Consider the following 21,331-nt stretch of genomic DNA (forward strand, 5'->3'; position numbering starts at 1 on the left):
AGCTGACAAGAGTGGAAACGCAGAGGGGAGAAACACACACACTTTGTTCCTTATAGTGATTGTCCAGAAGAGTGAAAGGTGTGTGATGGACAGGACTGCTGTCAGTCACTGCTGTCTGAATGTCTGACATCAGGGGAAAACAACATATTGACTGGATAGATGCTGAGGAGTTGCTGACAGCTCTCAGGGCTGTGAACAGCAGCAAACACTATGCTACAGCATATGCCATGAAAAAAACAAAACAAAAGCACAACTAAGGGAGGTCTCTCTCCATCAGGAACAAATGAAAGTTGATATCATAAAAATGGAATCTACAGTGACTCAGTACATTACAGTTGGGAAGAAAACAGCACTGAATATCACTTCCACTTCATGTTGTCACGCTGAAGCTTTAGTATGTGACTCATATGTAATCTGAGAACAAAGCATTTCACTGACTGACATGACTGATGAATGTGTGTGTGTGTGTGTGTGTGTGTGTGTGTGTGTGTGTGTGTGTGTGTGTGTGTGTGTGTGTGTGTGTGTGTGTGTGTGTGTGTGTGTGTGTGTGTGTGTGTGTGTGTGTGTGTGTGTGTGTGTGTGTGTGTGTGTAGTGAAGTTCGGGTGGTTTTCTTCCACCACATGGATATGATAATTTATGAGCGTATGTCATGTGTAATATATTTATGAATTCTGCCAAATGTACTGTATTTATTAGAACATAATATATGTTATGTATAGCCTCTATGTACTTACATCATATACTGTAGCCTGCTATATACAGTACACATTACGTAGGCATATATGCATAAACATATAATTTTACATTGAAATAGGAACTTGCACAACAAATTGCAAAGGGCTGTGATGCCTCTTTCTCTCTCTCTCGTAGACACGCACTCTTGTTGGTTTGCAAACTTTTGAGGACATTCCATATCCCCTTACCATAACCCTAACCCCAACCCTAACCCCAACCCAATGAAACATCAGTAAAATCTAAATGGGGACAGTCATTTTGACCCAATTTGACATGCCGACATCAGTTCCCAAATGTGGCTTATGTCAGAAACACACAGACACGCACAGACATACACATCAACTAATGCCAGAAAATTGTCCCGCTCAATGGTCTGTATCCAGAGTTTACACAGAAACACAAAAGACTCCAAATCCCAGAGTTCACTCTGTTAAATGGACTGGAAGACTGCACATTGTAGAGGTCCTCTCATCTGGTCCCTCATCGTGAGTTTACCTGCAGTATAAGCAGCATTCCCTTCACATTCAACGGTTTTCACAGTTGGCACAGGTTAAAACACATGTGTTCAACCAAGCTGATGATGTTGCACCGGTATGACTGTAAACAGAATTCCTCGTCTCTCCCCTGAATCACATATCCTACTCACACACATCTTCCTCCACGACCTGCTCTTAATATGTCTTTATCTTATAATTAATAATAATAATAATTTTAAAATAATTGACAATTGTCAAAAATAGCGTAAATAGCAGTTCCTACAGGCTCATTACACGTTGTGATGCGACTTAATGTGAGCTTGAAGATTGGCTATTTACCTTATTATTATTTAATTACCTTATTATTTCTTGTATCAAGGGTGGGAGTATTTGCTATAATTTATATGCTCCTTTATCTTATTTTAATTGCATCTATTGTATTCTCTATTTCAGTTCACTGTTGCACTCTGATTATATTTGTTTTTATTCTGTAAAGCACTTTGAGTTGCCTTGGTGTATGAAAGGTGCTGTATAAATAAAGTTGCATTGCCGCCTATTAGTCGCACGATGAAGTATATAGGGTTCAAGTGGTTAAAGACTATTCTTGTTTTATTTAAATAGGACAAGTAAGGAGAACACCCTGAAGGTTGTGGTTTACATGGTCAGTAAGCGTTGTAGGATCCTGTAGGATCAGAGTCTCAGACATTCCACTGCTGGGCTTCGTAAAACCTGGATAGCGTGACAGATCATACGTATCCTCATGGACATCCAGGGATTCAACCGGCAAATGAATTATTTACATCAACAAGCATTTCCAACGTTGGAAGAAAAAAATAAAAAGCACTCTTGACAGCGAACTCCAGGTCACGCGAGGGGAGTTGGTGGGTATCCATGTGATGCTAACTTTGACACAGGGTTCCTGGATAGTGTGTGTTTGTACAGAACAGAACAGAACAGTACAGTGCAGTGCATAATAAGTGAACCAAACTGTTTGCCTGAGTAAAAATAAAGGACAGTTTGTGTCCATGTGCGAGTAAAGCCTGATTTATATACTTGGTTGTCACACACCGAAAATAGAAGATCTACAAGCTCACAACACGTTGCGATGTGACACGTTGTAAGTTTGTAGATTAGCTTTTGACGTGCAGGACACATGGCGTGCAACTACAGAAAATTTAAAACAGGCTTAAGGTGCAGATTAAACGTGTAATGTATACATGCAAAGAAGAAAGACTGTGTGTCTGTTTCATTGTAGTAAACGGGTAATAAATGGAAGTACATTTCCAGGTCATGGAAAGTGAAAAATGGATTTTAGGGGTGGCAGAGAGGTAGACAAGGAACAAAGAGATGGATGGCGCTTCAGGTAAAGCAATCTGGGAACCCATCGGCAGAGCTCTGAATCTGTCTTGACTCTTGAGAGATTACCGGTAAAGTGACAGGCAGCCACATCAACATGCACTGTCTTTAGCAGACACCCTCTGAGGGGTCACTCCGAGGTTTAGTCCCTGATGGAGGGTCAACGGGCCATTGGGGGGGGTGGGGGGGGGGTTGGAGAGGGGGAGGTTGAGAGAGAGAGAGAGAGAGAGAGAGAGAGAATCTTAACTCCAGCAACATCGTTTCCTGTTCTAGTTTGCATGGCAACAGTGAATGGATGAATGGATGATGGATTCATAACACGCCAATGAACAGAGGGGGAGGGTGGGACTGGGATGGTGTGGGTGTGCGGGGGGGACGGACGACTCAGTCATTTAGATTCAGTTAATTCATAATGTCTAGTGAAAAGAGGAAAGTGCAATGGGCAAAGGTTCCCAATTATTCTGTTCCCCCTGTTATTCTATTCCAATGAATAAAATATAAAAAGGAAAAAAAGAATTAAAAAAAAAGGTTGACCTTGCCTCATTGTCCCCACTTTGACCCAGATAAAAAAAGCCCCACACCCGCACACACAAACGTAACTTCCTGAATCCTGAGATGTCTGGTATCTATCTGCAGTATCTCTGCTCAGACAGGTGACTATTTGAGTTTCTCTTCAAACTGTAGTGGTACCTAACTGAACAACACTGCAAAAACAAAAGAAAAACCACAATCATGAGCCATCCAAAGAAAAACACTCATTTCCTGTTTCATCTCTCACTATACGAATGCCTCAGACAAGAGACCTCAATTTTAACCAGCCGTAGGAATAATAGCAGACCGACAAACTCATGTCAAATCGCAATGCGTTGCGTGACTTTGTACAGTTTGTAGAACAGCTATTTTGCGGCGCGACAATGCTGTATGACGAAGTCTAACTAGGGCATACTGTAAGTGGTTAACTGTCATGCTTCATACTGTATATGAGGAAGGGTTGTTGTGCTGTGAGAGAGACGGGGTTAAAGTATGAGGAAGGGTTCTTGTGCTGTGAGAGAGACGGGGTTAAAGGCCTGACTGACGTCAGTTCAACTTTAAAATGAAAATGCTCAGACAGAGACTTTGCAACGAAAATCAAGAGGCATTCATCAGTGTTGTTCAAAGATCAATCATTTTCTCATAACTCTTAAAGTAGCCAGGAATTTAGTTGTGAGGTTTGTTTGTTGTGCTTTGGTCATACTGGACTTCATTCGATGTGAAACAATTGTAGCATTCAACTGAATTGTGATGATTTGTCTATTTGTGCTATAAAAAAAGGCTGACACTGCAATCGATTTGGTCTGACTTCTGAGATCAAGAATACCGTCATTTCCAGTATTAGATGAAGCCGTAATGACTTCACGATGGTTTCGTTTTCAAACACAGCTTGTTCGTACATTGGAAACCTGTCCATAAGGCTGACGTGTTCAGCCATTCTCTCATAATCCCCAAGACTCTTCCCTCATTCATTTATCGACATAAATAGCCTATATTTTTCTTTTTCACTCTCTCTATTCTTCTCTCCTTTTCCTTTCTCCACCCACCCCATACCAACCCCCCCCTCTGCCCCCCTTCGGTTGGTTAAATTAATTGTACCGTTGTTGTTGCAGTTGCTGCTGTTAAATGGGTGTAACGTTTTTACTTGAGTGGCAAACTGCCATTCACAAGTGACAAAACTCGAACGCTGACATGCGAGGAAAACAGGAAAGAATGGCCCTGAGCCCTGATCCAGAGTCTGTCTGGAGACACTACATTCCACAGCTGCTTTATAGACAGACCAGGCTATGTCATGCTTGTTGTGTTATGGCTGTCATCATTGTCCCAGTTTAAGTGCAGTCTTTCGGTTTCATGTAGGATGTTCCATCCTACATGAAAACTGGTATAAAAGAAAAACACCAGATCAGTGGAAATAGTGGCACTCCAAAAATACAAACAAGACCTTGGCTTAGATTTTATATTAATTGTTCTATTTTGTTACATCAGGCTGCTTATGCATTTCAGCATAGAGCCTTCGTCAGAGCATCATATGATTATGATGCAAACGCGTTGAAAAGAAAATGGCTTTAGTCCTGCTTTTTTATCTTATGGAGTGCTGCTATTTCCAGTCATCTGGTGTTTACACATAAGTATTAGGGCTGCAACTAGTATTGATTATTTTCTTAGAGATTATTACATTTTTTCATTAGATTTGAAGTGCATGTTTTTATGCATTTAATATTTTTTTTATACATCAAGGCATCAACGTGAAAGAAATAACTAAGTATAATCAACCAAATCGATTAGTCTGATAAGCCCTTAAAGGGCAAGACCACTTTGGTAGAGGTTTGGGTTGTGTAGTTACCTTGCCATGATGTAACTCCACAGGTGGACAAGAAATCAAAAATAAATTCTCCAGTGATTAGAAATTGATAATTCAAAATATGCTCCTCATTGACTTACATTGTACGCTGAAACAGCTCTCAAAGTCACTCTTATAGCACATAAACGAACGCAAATAAAGTTGATTCAGACAAAATAGAACATCACCAAACCCAGTACTGTTTGTTTTTTTAATAAAATTGTCAACTTCATGTTGATTTTGCCATTTTTATTTGGAAGAAAACCCGGACTGGATATGTGGATCCGGATCCGGATCTTCAAATAGTAAAATCAACAGGAAGTTAATTTTTTTATAAAAAAAAAAAACAGTACTGGGTTTGGTGATGTTCTATAATGTCTGAATCAGCTTTGTTTGCGTTCGTTTACGTTCTAAAAGAGTGACTTTTAGAGCTGTTTCAGCGTACAATGTAAGTCAATGAGGAGCATATTTTGAATTATCAATTTCTAATCACTGGAGCATTTTTTTTTTATTTCTTGTCCACCTTTGGAGTTACATCATGGCAAGGTAAATACACAACCCAAACCTCTACCAAAGTGGTCTTGCCCTTTAACACACAGCCATGGAGGCAACCAGAGGAAGCACACATTTATTTCATTTTTTGCTTAGAGTAGCCAATTATTTTTTACCCTTTTTCGTTATGCCAATTAATTCCTCCCCACACATAGTGTGTTGTTGTTGTACCCTACGGGCACACCTACCAGTGAGGAGCCCCCACCGGGAGGAGACACCAGCTCCCTCCTGCTCCTCCCGAACAACACTCCCTGCTGACAGGTGCCGCCCCAGCCTGTAAGGATTACGTGCAGAGACAAATATCACCCTTAAATGATGTTGTATTTGTGACCAAATGTGTGTATCTGGGCCGTTTGAAAACTCCAGATCAAGCAAATATGATGGTGCTGAATCTGATCAAAATATGGAACAGAAATGTTATAGATTTCTGCTCACACCTGTACAAGCCCCTTTGACAATAGAACTACATCTAAAAACACACACTGTGCTGACCTCAAGAGCTCTGAATACTTCAGTTAACCCATTTCCACTGAGACAGAGACAGACAGAGTCAGAAAGAAAGACTTTGTTTAAACCACAAGGCCCAAAATCAACACCAAAATGACCCAAAATAACTTCTGTTTGAGAGTCTCAAGGAAAGTGGCCCTGTGAGTGCAAACAAATCGTTCACCACAACTACCACCAGCCAGGCCTGTGCTGTGTGGTGGGTCTCAGGAAAGTGTATGGAGTATGGCCGCTGAGTGCCCAAACCCAAACTAAATTACGGTCCACCGTCAAAGGATTTCATTCTTTTGTATTGTTAATGGTTCCTTACAGTCTGGTGTTTTTCCCCATTTCTCTTAAGCATGCTTTTATTACACCCTCGCTAACAACTACAGTGACAACCAACTTCAGACCAAACCAAAGGATCAGAGGCACAAGACCAGATCATTGTGATTTGGTTTCACCCAGTGAGCCAGTCAAAAACATGTGTGTTCAGTGTTCTTAAAGATGCATATCTTAATTTCCAAAATCCTATCACTAAAATTAAAGCTATTCTTTTCTTCTTCTTTTTTTAACAACTCTATACATTTTGAATTCTCTTTAAAGTGCATTGACTTTATTTTGAATGAGCTTACCTTGTATGACATTTACTACATACATTTTATAATACACATTGAACCATTTGCACAAAAACTACAACAGCAAATATGATGGTGAAATTGCATTCGCCCTTTGTATCTTTTAGAGCCACAATCTAAATAAGTAAATGGGGAAACAGTGGCTGCAACTTGGGGCTCTTTTCAAAGCTTAAAACATCTGCGAAGGGAGGGGAAGGGTATGTCATAGTAACTGGCATAGACAGATTGTTGGCCTCAGCAATGAAGAGAGTCCCACACAGACATGACCTCCATGCCAGGGTGTTAACAGGATTTTTTAAAAAGCTAGGCTAATAAAAAAACAATGCATAAGCCTACGAGTAGTCAGCATGAGTTAACAGCATGTGCAGTGAGACGGTGGTCATTAAGGCCACCATGTGAAATACACAAACAACCACAACACAGCTCAAGCCAAGCCTATATTATCCCAAGTCAAACCCTTAACAATGCACCCTCATTAACAAGATGCCAGCAGTTCCACCACAACAAAAACAACAAGAGAGAGAGAGGGCGAGAGAGATAGCGAGAAAAAGAGGTAGAGAGAGAGAGAGAGAGAATGATCGAGGCAAAAAGCGAGAATGGAGAAAGTGAAATGGAGTTTCTGACTGGCCCCAGAAGCAGACCTTCAAACTGGGTTAGGGGAGCTGCATCTCCCCCAGGCTCACTTTACTGGAGCAAAAGTGACATTGGGTGGGGGCGAGAAGGGCTTGAGGGAGGTTGTGGTGGAGTTATGCCCTAATATGGGCAGAGGGTGGAAGAGGAGGGGGTTGCCCAGTGCCACCACTACAATGGCAGCCCGCTTGACTCCACTGAATCGACTTGCATACACGCACACACGCTACACACACTATTAGTCTCTCCTGAGACCCTGTCTGAATACAGTCTGTCCAAAGGGACTTTGTTGTCATGAAACAGATGCACACACACAACCACACTTCCCACTGTGGTCTACGCGCCTTTCACTAGAACACACCCACGCTGGAGCCTTGTTTCCATGGCAAGTATCTGTGTATGTATGTATAATTCATACTTACACAGAAAATCTATCCATTCTTACACTTTCAAAGTTAAACAAACACTGTGTACTGTACACATCATGCACACACTCAAACACACGCAGTGTTCTCAACTCTGATCAGATGGCGTTTCAGTCCTCTGCTTGAGCCAGCTGGGCTGGGACCCCACTACAAAATCAGTACTATCCCCTTCTGCACATCTGGCCTCATCAACACAGACACCCAAACACCGGCTCCTCCGGGTCAGCGGAACGGACTTAAAGAGGACTCTTTCTACTGAGACATGATGAGGGGGATGCAGAGACAGGGAGAAGAGACAGAGGGAGGGGCCCCGGCACACAGTAGTAAACAACTCTGAAAGACGTGTGTGAATGGCGAGTGTGTTTCTGAGTGTGTTAGTTGTACGTGTGAAAGAAAGAGGGAGAATGTGTGAGAGTGCTAGAGTGTCAGAGAGAGGGAGCCATTGCTTATAGCTTTTAAAAAAGGTCACGAAAGAACCACGCACACTAAAAAGAAGCCCAGAACTTCTGTAAGAAAGAAAGCGAGAGAGAAAGAGTGAGGGAGTGTGGAATTCAGAGGACAGAGGGGGAGGAGGAGTGGCCGTTTGGGCTACTACTAGCCGTTATGGCGTAGCGTGGGACTCCAGGCGTAGAATTCCTCCTGCAATGCTCCGTCAATGCCACTTCTGTTCTGCAGAGCCCTGCCATGTCAAAAGCACTGCAGATACAAAGGGGACCATGTCTGTCTGAGTGAACAACTTTGTGTGTGTGTGTGTGTGTGTGTGTGTGTGTGTGTGTGTGTGTGTGTGTGTGTGTGTGTGTGTGTGTGTGTGTGTGTGTGTGTGTGTGTGTGTGTGAGAGAGAAATGTATGTGAGTAAAATCACTCCCTCTGCGTGTGCGTGTGTGCTGTGCAATGTGCATGCATGTAAATCTCCACACTACCACAGGCTTCTCCCCTCGTGGGTGTAGGCTGCTATGCTAAGCTCACTGATGCTAACAATGATCTGATAGCAAGTGGTGAAAAAGCATCCACCGCTACCCAAACACGCAAACGACACACAACTAGTAGGCTATATAAATATAAAACGTGTAGAATAAACACAAGCATCTAGTTTTTAGATTTAAGTTCTAAACCAACAAGGTTTATGAGTAAATTCCTACAGCTCTTCTATCAGGGACCCTTGTAGAGCACACAAAATTCAGGAACTATGAACAATTTGCAAAAGATACTGTAACTCGCTGAGAGCAAATAGTAGGCTATGTTCAGGAGTCCCATATGAATCGCCACAAAGCCTCCTGTGTGCCCAATGCCGAGGGCTCTGCGGGGTGTGCCACATACAGAGCCAGGGCACCCTGGGAAAAAAGAAGTCTGCTTTTCTGCTAAATCTGCGGTAATATCTGATGATGCACATACCAAGGGCGACAATGAGCCAAGGGCCAAACATCTTTTACAGCTGCAATGATACTGTAGAGTATACACATGTTTTCTTGCACAGATTATACAAATGCATCTTCTACATTTTTCATATCAGTGTATGGATTGTGCTCAGAGCAGCTATGCTCAGTGGTGGAAAAAGTATTTTTTTACTTAAGTAAAAGTATCAATACTGCAATGTACACTGCTACACAAACAGTAGTTACAACAAAAGACATAAAAAAAATGTTTGATGGGGGGCCCCCCATCAATTGACAGTGTCAATGATTCAAGGAACAAGTTCTCTTTGTTTTACGTTTGTGTTTCATAGTTACGAAGTATTCAATTATCTAATTAAGAGCTACACAGCTCCAATGTCACACGTAGGTGATAATAAATTGAATCAAGGGGGTTTCCTAGAGGGTGGACTGACTTTATCAATTTTGTCATGCCCTCTTATTAGTTCTGCACCTGAGCCTGTTTGGATGTGCCTTTTTTTGCATACCAAGATGATCATTCAGTCACGGTGAGCATTCAAAATTAAGTTAAACGCCTTAACCACATGAACCCTTAGCGTCCCTATTCTGGGCATGTCATAACAGGCTAACATCCGGCGCAACAATAGGCAAAATTAACAGAAAATAGCAGATCTACAACCTCACAATGAGTGAGCTTATAGATCGGCTATTTTCGGCAAAGAGATTTGATGTTGAGTGAGAAAATGAGCGGACCATGGACCTCAGTCAGTGAAGTATAGGGTTTAGGTTGTTAATATAGCAGGCCTTTTATATATATTGCAAGCCTGTTATATAATGGGTGTTTACCATTATCCTAACAGGTATAGTATGTTTTCTGTCTATCATCAGTGCAGACAATTGAATACCTGACCTTTAAAGACAATACGAGGACAGGTGTTAACCCTGCTATTAAATCAGTATGCCTTGCATGACCGAGCTCCACATAAACACATGCAATATAATGCTTGGAGGCTACTGGTTTCCTCCTCCTGTTCTATAACTACTTACTATTTACCTGAAACCTAGTAGCTACTGTGCTGATGCTCTCTAACCACATGAACCCTAGGCGTCCTTATTTTGGGCAGGGGTTAACAATTGGCAAGAATAGCAGATCTACAAGCTCACAATGCGTCACAAAGTGATGCATGTGTGAAGTTCAACGGGTAGGGGACAGGGCCCACTATCTCCTGCTCAAGAGCACTCTGGACAAGTTCTGGAGAATGAACCTTTCGTATTACGTAAGAGTCTGTCAGTTCATTACTTGGTCACTTTGCTGACAGTCTGACCCCAAAAGGGAAAACACAAGCAAAAGGAAAACAAGGAACTGAGCATACGTATATTCCTTCTAAAAAAGATAGGGCGGGTTGGTTTCAGGAACTCTAGACCGCAATCTGTTACAGTCATACACATACACAGACCAACTGTAAATCAGTTTCAACATTGTTACTGCGCGGCTTTGAAAAAGCTGTTGATGTTATGGGTCCTTCACTGGTTCCTGGATTGTTACACACTCTTCATTCGAGTGTGACGGCTCTCCCTTTTAAATCGCTCGGATATTCTCCACTTCACAGACTGTTAGCTTGTCATGGACCCAAAAAAACGCCCATAAATCCTGCACCTGCTAAAATCAATGAGTTTGCTGCCGAGTCGTAAACAATCAGTCAAGCCAAGCAGCCAGTGGCTCAAGGACAGGTTGGCTCTGAGACGACTCTACCAGCTGTGAAATGTAGAGCAACAGGCAGGGCAGTAGCACAGAGCAGCTAATTGGCTCATATCCGCTAATAGGGGAGAAACCCACTAGACTAGGGCAGTGTTTCCCAACCTTTTTTCTGCAAGGGCACACCTTTCATAGATAAAGGGCCCAGGGCACACCTAGATATACGGTGTGTATATATATATATATATATATATATATATGTGTACACCATGTGTGTGTATATGTGTATTATACATATATATGTGTGTATATATATATACACATATGTATGTGTATATGTTTATATATATGTGTATGTGTCTCTCTCCCCATTCCATGTCAGTCTACTATCCTATCAATAAAGGCAGAAAAATCCCCCAAAAATATCTAAAAAGAAACAAAAGAACGCTCTGTTTTGTGTTGAAATTTGAATGAAATGAGATTTTAACTTGAACTGCATATCGGCTCTTAATATCGGATATCGGCCTCTTTGATCACTAATATATCCATATGATATCGGCCATGAAAAAGTCATGTCGGTCGATCGCCAACTGATCCAAACTTCCTCCTTCAGAACCTTTTGCTTCTGCATCATGACCTTGGCAACTTAGCAGTCTGGCAGGTGACGAGGAAAGAATGTCGGGCAAGGATCCCAAAAAAAAAAAGGAAAAAAGAAACGGTATCGTTGCGTTTGTGTAGTGTGGCCCATTTTCCAAGGCTTTCCTGTGGCCTACAAAAGAACTCCGCTTCAGGCAATTGTACAGAAATAGACTATACCAAGAGAGATCTGTTGTTCAGAGGAGTCTGCATGGCCATCAGAAGAACTAATCGATAAGGACATATGGTGTACATGTTTCTCAGGAACGCAAGCTGTCATACACCAAACTCAGGTTTCAATACAACCGCTTATCTAGATCTTTAAGTGCTTGTGCACTATTAAGTTAGATTGACCTTGAATTAAGTTGTGAGTTAAAAATACAGTTATTGTACCGTTATTGTCTAGTGTAATTTTTGGCATATTTGGGAACTCTGCAAACTATCAAATGACACAAAACTCATGGCAACATATTCAGCTCTGACATTGCAGCATGCTACCTGGCTGTGTGTATGAAAGAACAGGCAGTGATGCTGTCAACTTGAAAAACCTCAAGTTCATACGTGAAGACCAATTTTCTCATGCAGGCGGCAGTTGTGCGGGCTGAAATCTCCGCTGCGCACAAAACTCAGAGAGCTGTTGTCTTCGCTGACAGGATGCGAGTATAAAAGTGAAACGTGAGCAGGAAGTGTGTATGGGCTATAAAGCAGCACGGTGTGAGCACACGCACTCATTCTCACAAGCAGAAAGACAAACAGAGAGAAAGACAGACAGGGGTTTGAAACAGGAAGTTAAAGCAGCCAGTGTGATTTGCATAGAGTTTCACTGTGGCTCAATAGTGGCTTGCCATATACAAATAACACATTTCCTCATGGGAAAATGTTGATGGGGGGGGGGCCTGGAAGGTCAGCTGTGAACACAAACAAAGATGTGAAATATTATTATGGTGCGTGAAGCCTGGTGTGCATTGGACACTAGTGTCTTTTGTGGTGAATAAATAAATAAAAATAAGCTGTTATGGATTAAGCTTACGATTAAAATTGTTCTAATTAGGCAAAAGTGGACAAAAATGTACTACCACTTAACAATGAGCCATAAAGGCTACGGTTTGTGAGTGTCCGGGCAAGTGAAAGAGCTAGCATCATGCTAGTCAAAACAATGCCATGCTATGCTGCAGGCCTGCGGCATACTATGGTAGGGTCACACTCACACATATTCAATCAACATTGTATGTATGTAAGCTCAACATTGTGGATTCAGATCTGATATTGTCTCATCTCCTGTGGCTTCCTATTCTATAGTGTCTAATAATGTGTCTAAATAATGCATAAATAAATATCTGTGTGTTCTGTTACAACACACCCACACTCTAAGTCTGTTGGACTCTAAACCTAACACCTTGCATTTGTGTTCCAGCCCAGATGGTGGTATTGACTGAGTCAGCTGTGTACGATGGACCATTGTTAACTGAATGATTAGTGGCAGGAGATAAGAGGAGGATGAGAGATAGAGGCTGAGGAGCTAAACCTTCTTATACTTTAGCAATGCTGGCTGGATGACTTAATGAGCTAAATTAGACTTAAAGATGGAGCTGGGATACTCTTAATAGGGATGTGTGCACAATATAACTAAATTACTGTAAATGTTTCAATGCACCATATGCCAACATACTACTACAATAAGTAACTGGGAAATAGCTAATTGAGAAGTCCCACTGTACAGTGGTTGGCATTGCATTAATATAGTGACTATAGTGATACAGTACATTGAGCTGAGCTGAGATGTGCACAATTTATTCTGTAGCTGCCACAACCTAAAACCTTTAATATTCTGTATCTGAGAGTGACTTGTGATAGCCCTAGCCCAGCTAAAGAGAAGGATGCATGGGGAAAGGAACATCAGCTTGTGGAAGGAATCACTACAAAGTCCACTAATTTATTAAGAATGTGCAAAGTTGTCTTGTGACTCACAGCATACAGCTGAATGACCATCAAACACCAGGATCCGTAAATGAATGCAGTGAAAGAGTGTTGTCCATGTAACTGGCTGGATGCTCAGCTAATACTCCAGTCAGATATTTGGGCTAGGCGTCTGTACAGTACAATCTGCAGCGCAGGAAGGAAATCTTCTGGGATTTCTCATTTTGTGTCACAAAGCAGCTTGTGATGCATTATAGCTGTGCTCTCTGGCTACCAAATGAAAATCACTGTTGCAAGTAGATTCATTTGGAGTTCTGCAACTGCTATATACTGAATATCAAATTACCCCACCTAGCCTGGTCGAGTCTTGAATCAGCAGTGAGCACTTTTTGTTTGATGGACACTAGGAGATACCATGGAAATCTGTCTTCTGTGAAAGATACCATACTGGATACCAAATATTTCTGAGGGCCCCAGTAAGCCCAGGACACCTGGAAATATCCTATCATTTCACCCTTGCCCTGTTAGTTACTGGATGCTTAATTGTAATAGCACTGTAATAATGCTGATGTAATAACATTTCACATGCTACGAGGTGGAAGTGCCTAGTACGAATGGAGTGTAAAGCCTTATTCATAATTACATGTACAGTAGTTGTGCACTCAAAATAGCAGATCTACAAGCTTACAACACGTCGCAGGTGTGCGACACAATGCACAACTAAGTATAAATTGTCCATAAGTAGGATAACAACATACATTCCAGTTTCACCAAACAGTCCAATATATAGCCGTTAATCATTCTAGGCATTCTATACAAGTGTTTTTAGAAGTGCTATTACAATTCAGTGGCAATTCCCCAGCATCACTTTGTATGAGTCAAAGTTTATTTTCATTTCCCATCAATCTGTTTGCTTCCCAGTTTTGTTTAGTGTGCACAGCTAATGTTATCTAAATTGGACACTTTATCATTACATAAACAACACTCAGCAACGGCTGTCACCTGTTTGCACATTGGTAGGAATTCGAAGTCAAATTTGTAGCATTTTTGTAATATCATATTTGCTTTAAAGCGGCAGGCTGGCCTGGCACTGGTATATATGTATACAGTAGCTCTCTCACACTCCTGTCCCTGCCAAGCTGCACAACAGCAGCAGGTTAAGCCATTATGACCGGGAACGCATTTGTGTCATTTTAGATTTGAGCTATAACCATTATTTTATACTTTGGCTATTCAAAAATAGCATATATATATATAAGCTCATGAGCTTGAAGTTCTGCTATTTATGAAAAATCTTGACACATTTGTGCAAATCTTTGAATATATATATATTTTTAAAGCGAACATTTGTTACTCACATCTTTGCTTCTGGAGGTCCCTGGAACAAGATATTTTACAAATGTTAGCTTTAAAAATATATATATTGAAAGATTTGCTGCACAAATTTTCACAATTAAAAAAAAATAGCAGATCTACACCACGCTATGAGCTTGTATATCTGCCATTTTTGAATAGCCAAAGAAAAAAAATCAAAAGATGACATAAATGCTTTCCCGGTCCTAATGAATTAAAACTACACACATACAGTACACGCAGCCATGCAAACATAATGTACACACACAAAAACAAACGACTGTTCTTAGAAGAAGCTAGCATATCCTGTTTTCCAGTCATGGGCAAGTGAAAACTGAGCTGAGAGTGAATCAAGCAAGCTACGCCTACGATGCTTAAAATTGTGAATATTATGGACAGAGCGATGAGCAGACTTCCAGGGATGACACACGCAAAAACACACTATATCCCGACTGTCTCCTGGCAAGGCATGAATGATCTGTGTGCACGTTAACTATGTGTTGGAGGCTGACCAATGTCGGTCTGGCCGATATATCTCCCATTATTTGACTTTTCTAACAACATCGGTATCCGCAATTATACAGCTGAGCTGATGTGCACTGAATCCCAATTTTTAACCAATATTAACCTCACCTGTCGTCCCCATTTTGGGCATGTCATTATAGGTGAAGATTTTCCTAAATAAATTTGAATAGGGCTGAAGTGGTCTGACCCAAAAACCTGGCATTGGTCGGGCTCTAACTCTCTCACACACACACACACACACACACACACACACACACACACACACACACACACACACACACACTTCAGGCCCTTCCAAGAGACATTTGTAAACGTGTACATGTCTTTGCTCTCTTCAATGGTTTCCCCATTGGTTGCACCACATCACATCAGCATGGCATCTTGCAGCCTTTTAAATGTTCAACAAAAGCCCACACAAAACACAACACGAATTGATTAGTCACTGTAAAACCGATTAGTGCTGCTGGCAGCACGACATGAACAAAGACTCTGGGAAGGACATCGTTATTAGTCAGCTACTACGGCTGATTATGTTGTCAGGTAACCAAATGTTATCAGTACAGCTTCATCAAACACTACTTCTGGCCAGAGCTAACAATGGTGACGATAAGGTCTGCAAACTAGTAGAGGCACAAGATAACGTGTTTCTCAAACCACGGTCCAGGTCCCAGCTATGGCCCATGGAATGTTGCTGCTGAGTGTTCCCAGGAGTCTGCATTTTAGAAATAAACGGGTAGTTTGTGAAGAAGACTATGAGAACATGAACTGCAAGTGCTGACGTCTTTCCTTACTGGTCCTCAAGAAAATATATATATATTTTAATACAACACAATACATTTTTGGCTGATTGTGAGATACCAACAAAGTAATAGTATTCACATAAACACACTAGTTAAGCAGACAGCATGTTCTATAGTTAGGCTAGGCTATGCACACCACATGCAAAGCATCTTCCAACCGAGATAATCAGATCATGCACAACAGCCATTGTCTCATCTTAGATTTGTGAAATTCGTCCAGCATGCCAGAAATGCTGCTATAAGATCCTTACATTCCACTTGCGCGCACACGCACGCACACGCACACGCACACGCACACACACACACACACACACACACACACACGCAGCTGTCACTGTATGTCCTGCACAACAGCAGCAGGCAGCATTTTAATGGATCATGAGCTTCAATATATCAGATTCCTCTAGACTGGGGGTTCTTCAAAACCACTCCAGCCCTGAGACAACTTTGAGATTTTTTTCAATCTCACTCTTGAACACAAATCTGAGGAACCCGGCTTCATCGTGGGGCACAGTAAAAAAACATATGAATAATTCACTTGTCTTCAAATGGGTACATGCAAGAAACAATCCCCTGGACAGTGTTGGGTCCCAACACAACATTAGGAACCACTGATCTCGACTGGTTGGTGTTTCTGTGTCAGAGAATTCACTCAAGTCATTTTCCAAGTGCCTCTTCTCTTTTCATTTCTTCAAGGGAATCACCAGTAGGGTTAGGTACTACCTGAACACCCCCACACCAATAAATACTTGGAGGGAGTGCCCTAAACGTAAAACAAACCAAACTGGCAGTCATGAGTGATCATACCACCTCATCTCTGACACTGCCTTTACATTAGCCATGGTTCACATGACGCTTGTATACAAGCTGACAGTAATGTTTCAGGGCTACCTTTACATATAAACTGTTCTTTTTAGAATGTACCGGTATTTATGTATTTTGATGTATCGCATTGTATTGTGTAGTACTTGTACACCGTATTGATTTGATAAGTCACCAATTGTAATAACCTGCCCAAGGACTACAGATGAAAATGAGCTCATTTGGCAAACTCTTTTTCTCACATTTACATCAGCATGGAAACAGAACACGTGCATTGTCCATGGTAAATAAGAAAATATATACAAAGATAACGATAAAGTACAATGACCATGACTTTTGCTCCCACCCTTAATGTAGAACCTGGTGAGAAGTTGAACTATTGATCTAAAGTCATTCAACACCATACCTCATGGGAGAGAGAATAGATCATACATTAGCAGCCCATGTCAAGGCAAGACATCGAAACAGCTGCTGTGGTCTGACATTTGTGACAGCAACCCGAGACCAAAAACATTAGAAGAGTCAGGGTGCAAGGAGGAATCCTCTACCGGTCTGACAAGTCGTGAAGCCAATTCTACTATGAAGTGCAATTCCATTCCATTGTGAAGCGTTCACCGTTCACGATGGGAGAGGAGACGGGTCGTTTGGATTTTATCCTGAGGCCTGACGTGATGATTGATTCTTTGGTCTGCAAAAGTTTTGCAGACTATTTTTGCTGCAAAACTAAGTGCATGATGGTCTCTTTGGCAACTTTTGAGAGATTTCAAAGTGCAAATTAAGTAGTAATAAAAGTAAGACCACCCTAAAGGGAATGCATTTAAGAAACAACTATCGTGTTGCCAAAATAATCTCAAAATCAGTTTGCACTAAAGGCTTTCCAGTAATAATCCAGCATTACTGTCAGATCAACACAGCTTCCTTAAACCTTGCAATGGCAGCAAATTATAGTATGAGTCTGGGTTCCACACACACACACACACACACACACACACACACACACACACACACACACACACACACACACACACACACACACACACACACACACACACACACACACACACACACACACACCGCGGCTAATGCTAACTAGCCTCTCTCTCTCTCTCTCTCTCTCCCTCCATGTGAACTCGTCTGACAGTCACTGATTTCTCCAAGTAGCCCAACTCTCCACCAGCCAGCGTTTAAATCAAAATACTCCACTAAAAAGACGTCTCGAGGTTGACGAAAACGCTCCCACTCACCTTGTGTTTCTCCTGGAACTGTATGCTTTTGTTTTGGGACGGAGGAAAGGAAAGGAAAATGAGAACTATCTGGACAAGAGAGCGTTACTTTTCTCTGACCAGCCCAGCTCCTCGGTCCCCCAGCGGCTGCAGACAGAGACAACAACGGTTTCTGTTTTCTGCACGCCCCTCCCCCTCGCTCCCACTAGCCCCGCCCCCTCCCCTCCCACCAGTGGTGGGAAAAAGTACTCAAAGTTTTTACTTAAGTAAAAGTATCAATATACTGCTGCAACGTAGAAACACTCTTGTTTACAAGAAAATGTGCGGAATTCAAAATTTACTTGAGTAAAAGTACAAAAGTATTGGTATCGAAATGTACTTAAAGTACCAAAAGTACAAAGTACAGAGTACTCATTATGTAGAATGTCCCATTTCAAAAGTTTTCAAATGTATAAAATGTACTAAAATATTTTTGAAGATAGCTTGTAGATCGGCTATTTTCAAATGGCCGAAATGTACATAGGGCTGAGGTGGCTAATGTATGTTTTGTCAAAAATCTACAAAGTAACTAGTAATAATTGTAGTGGAGTAAAAGTACAATATTTGCCTAGGCTATGAGATGTAGTGGAGTAGAAGTAAAAGTACTGAAAATTGGAAATACTCCAGTAAAGTAAAAAATACCTCAAAATTGTACTTAAGTACAGACTAGTTCTTGAGTACATGTACTTTGTTACTTTACACCACCCATGTGCATTTTTAATTGGCTCATATTATTGGGTATTAGCCTTCTTCTTTGTCCAATAGTGAAACTGGAAGCCTGTTTTGGGCGGGAGTTCCTTGCTGAGTGCAACCCCTGGCCCCTGGCATTAAAAAAAATCAGTAGACCTACACTTCGTCATACAAAGTGTTGCGCAAAATAGCAGATCTACAAGATGCGACACACTGTGGGCTTGTTGTTGTAGATCTATTTTTCACTGAAGATTTTCTAAAGTCGGAAAATGCTCACAATTGGGACACCAGGTTGAAAATTAAGATGAATTTTATTTATAATATAGGTTGTAGGATTCAGATGCAAAATGCAAATAAGTACATTAAAGTAAAGGGATAAGGTATATTTCACTTTCAAATAAAATAAACATTACAAAAATATATAAAAAATACATGAAAAAAAGTAATGGAAAAATCATGGCCCAGGATTACTTTTTCCATCTATTTTTTATATATTGTTTAGGATTAGCCTTGGATCAAGACGGTCATCGGATATGACAGTCTTGTATCAAGGCTAGTTTAGGGTATGGAATCTAGTAACTTGATATGGCACATATATAATAGCCAGTAGGCTATGATGACACATATATGGCACATATATAATAACCAGTGATATGATGACATAATATCTGTACTGTAGGCTACAAGCCATGCTATTTAACCTCTATTCTGAAGAACTCCAAAGGCCCCTTTGTGCCCCTTGGCAATGTCTCAAGAAGATTAAAGTATTTTATTAGTATCACGCAAATGTGATCAAGCTCTCTGGAATATGAATGTCACTTTGAACAATTCAAATAAAATAAATGATATCCGTAAATAAATTACATCAGCAACTTCACTGTTGCTTTCTTGGTATTGCCACGTGTCAATTATTAAAACATATGACTTCTATAAACAGGCAGTTTCCCTTGGGACAATTAAAAATAATTATTTATGATCCTCGCTGCTCAACAATATGCTCTCCAGCATTAGTTGTCCTAATACAGTTGTACTTAAGCTATACATGAGTAAATGTTTCTCTTAGTGTCAGTGTTGTTGTTGTTCATAATAAGAAGGTCAGCATTTTGATATCCCAGTTGGATGCACCACACATGGGACATCCTGCTTGGCTTGCAATGGCTGCCCTATCAGTAAGACAGTGGAGAGATTGATGGACGGATTTCAAAGGCATGTTGCAACATGCCAGGATTTGGGCATGCATGTATGGCACTTGGGTCTGCAATGTAATGAAATGAGAATGCGCGCGCGCGCACGCACGCACACACACGCGCGCGCGCACACACACACACACACACACACACACACACACACACACACGCACACGCACACACGCACACACACACACACACACACACACACACACACACACACACACACACACACACACACACACACACACACGACATGAAGAGTATTTAAAAAATGTCAAGCCTTTACAATCAAAACATGGAGCCATTTTAGTGCAAGGCCACCTATAGCCTGCAAATGCCTTTCCTATGGTGAGTTATGCAAGTGACATGTTGAAGTCATGCAGCTTTGAGGATGAGAAATGGATATTGTAGGGACAACAGGGTTAGTCTTGCGTAGCCAGACGATAGGGTAGGCGGAGAGCTGTGATGGTCTGGCTATGCGGGACAGGTTAGACTAGAGTATATTCCCCTATCAGAGTAGGGTCTGTACCCTCCTCTGTCCTCTCCCATTACCTCAACTACACCACACAGTTAAATTAATAATTAACGAAGATTAATGCTTTTTTCGATTAGGAATTTTGACCATTTTTTATAATTGAGTGATTATCTTGTGTTGTCTCCATTGATGCATGTAGTAGGCTATGCACATTTGAGTTCTCCACAAAAAACATCCATACTATTATCCCCATACTAATACTGTATTACGTGCCCTGGAGCGCCTTAATTAAGACACAGGAGATAAAATGATCCACAGTGACACCTGGCGGTAACATGTAGTACAAGTGTAAAGTTTATTTGTTACATGCTCAACACTACAAAGAGGCACTCTGTGGGCGTGGGGTGCAGCCGTCAGGACCCCAGGAAGCGCTGGGGTGAAATAGCAGTTCTATGACGTACAGTTCAACTTTTTGCATTAGTGGTGCAGTGGTGTGTTCTACCGTCAGATGCTGTGTACGGCGTACACCTTGAGATTATTTTTCGTCGCCATCGTATACCTTCAAAAACTGTTCAAAACAGCGCATCTGATACGCTGTGATACGCTAACTGCCCAAGGCAGGGGGGGCAGCAAGAATGTGGGCTCTGAGTTGATGGCTTATCAAGTGTGAAGCTATTGTTCTTGAGGTGATAAGTAATGGCTGCGACGGAATTCACACATTAACAACGACGCGAATACTAATGAAGTACTTTAATCAGGCGCGTCTGATGCGTCTCCAGAACAGCCTCCGTCTGCTGCACCAGAGGCAGAGACACGGCCACTGTCCCGGACAGAATCGCTCTCTCTGCTCTCATCTGTAGCCCCATATAGTACCTCTCCCTCCGCTATGTATACAGCGGAGGGTGAGGTTCCGATTGGAGCTACTCT

The 21,331-nt window shown here is 41.5% G+C and overlaps 1 protein-coding gene across 2 annotated transcripts in view; it reads right to left on the reverse strand.

Moving 5' to 3' along the window:
- Window positions 1–18,156, reverse strand: part of fam49a (family with sequence similarity 49 member A) — a 41,257-nt gene extending 23,101 nt beyond the window's left edge. For both annotated transcript variants that reach the window (XM_084083036.1, XM_084083037.1), the window contains exon 1: window positions 18,032–18,156. The gene's annotated coding sequence lies outside the window, so the exon portion shown is untranslated. The remainder of the gene's footprint in view (window positions 1–18,031) is intronic.
- Between the last annotated feature and the right edge of the window lie 3,175 nt (window positions 18,157–21,331).

Source organism: Gymnoscopelus microlampas, assembly GCF_963454915.1.
Source record: "Gymnoscopelus microlampas genome assembly, chromosome: 16".
NCBI classification, from domain to species: domain Eukaryota; kingdom Metazoa; phylum Chordata; class Actinopteri; order Myctophiformes; family Myctophidae; genus Gymnoscopelus; species Gymnoscopelus microlampas.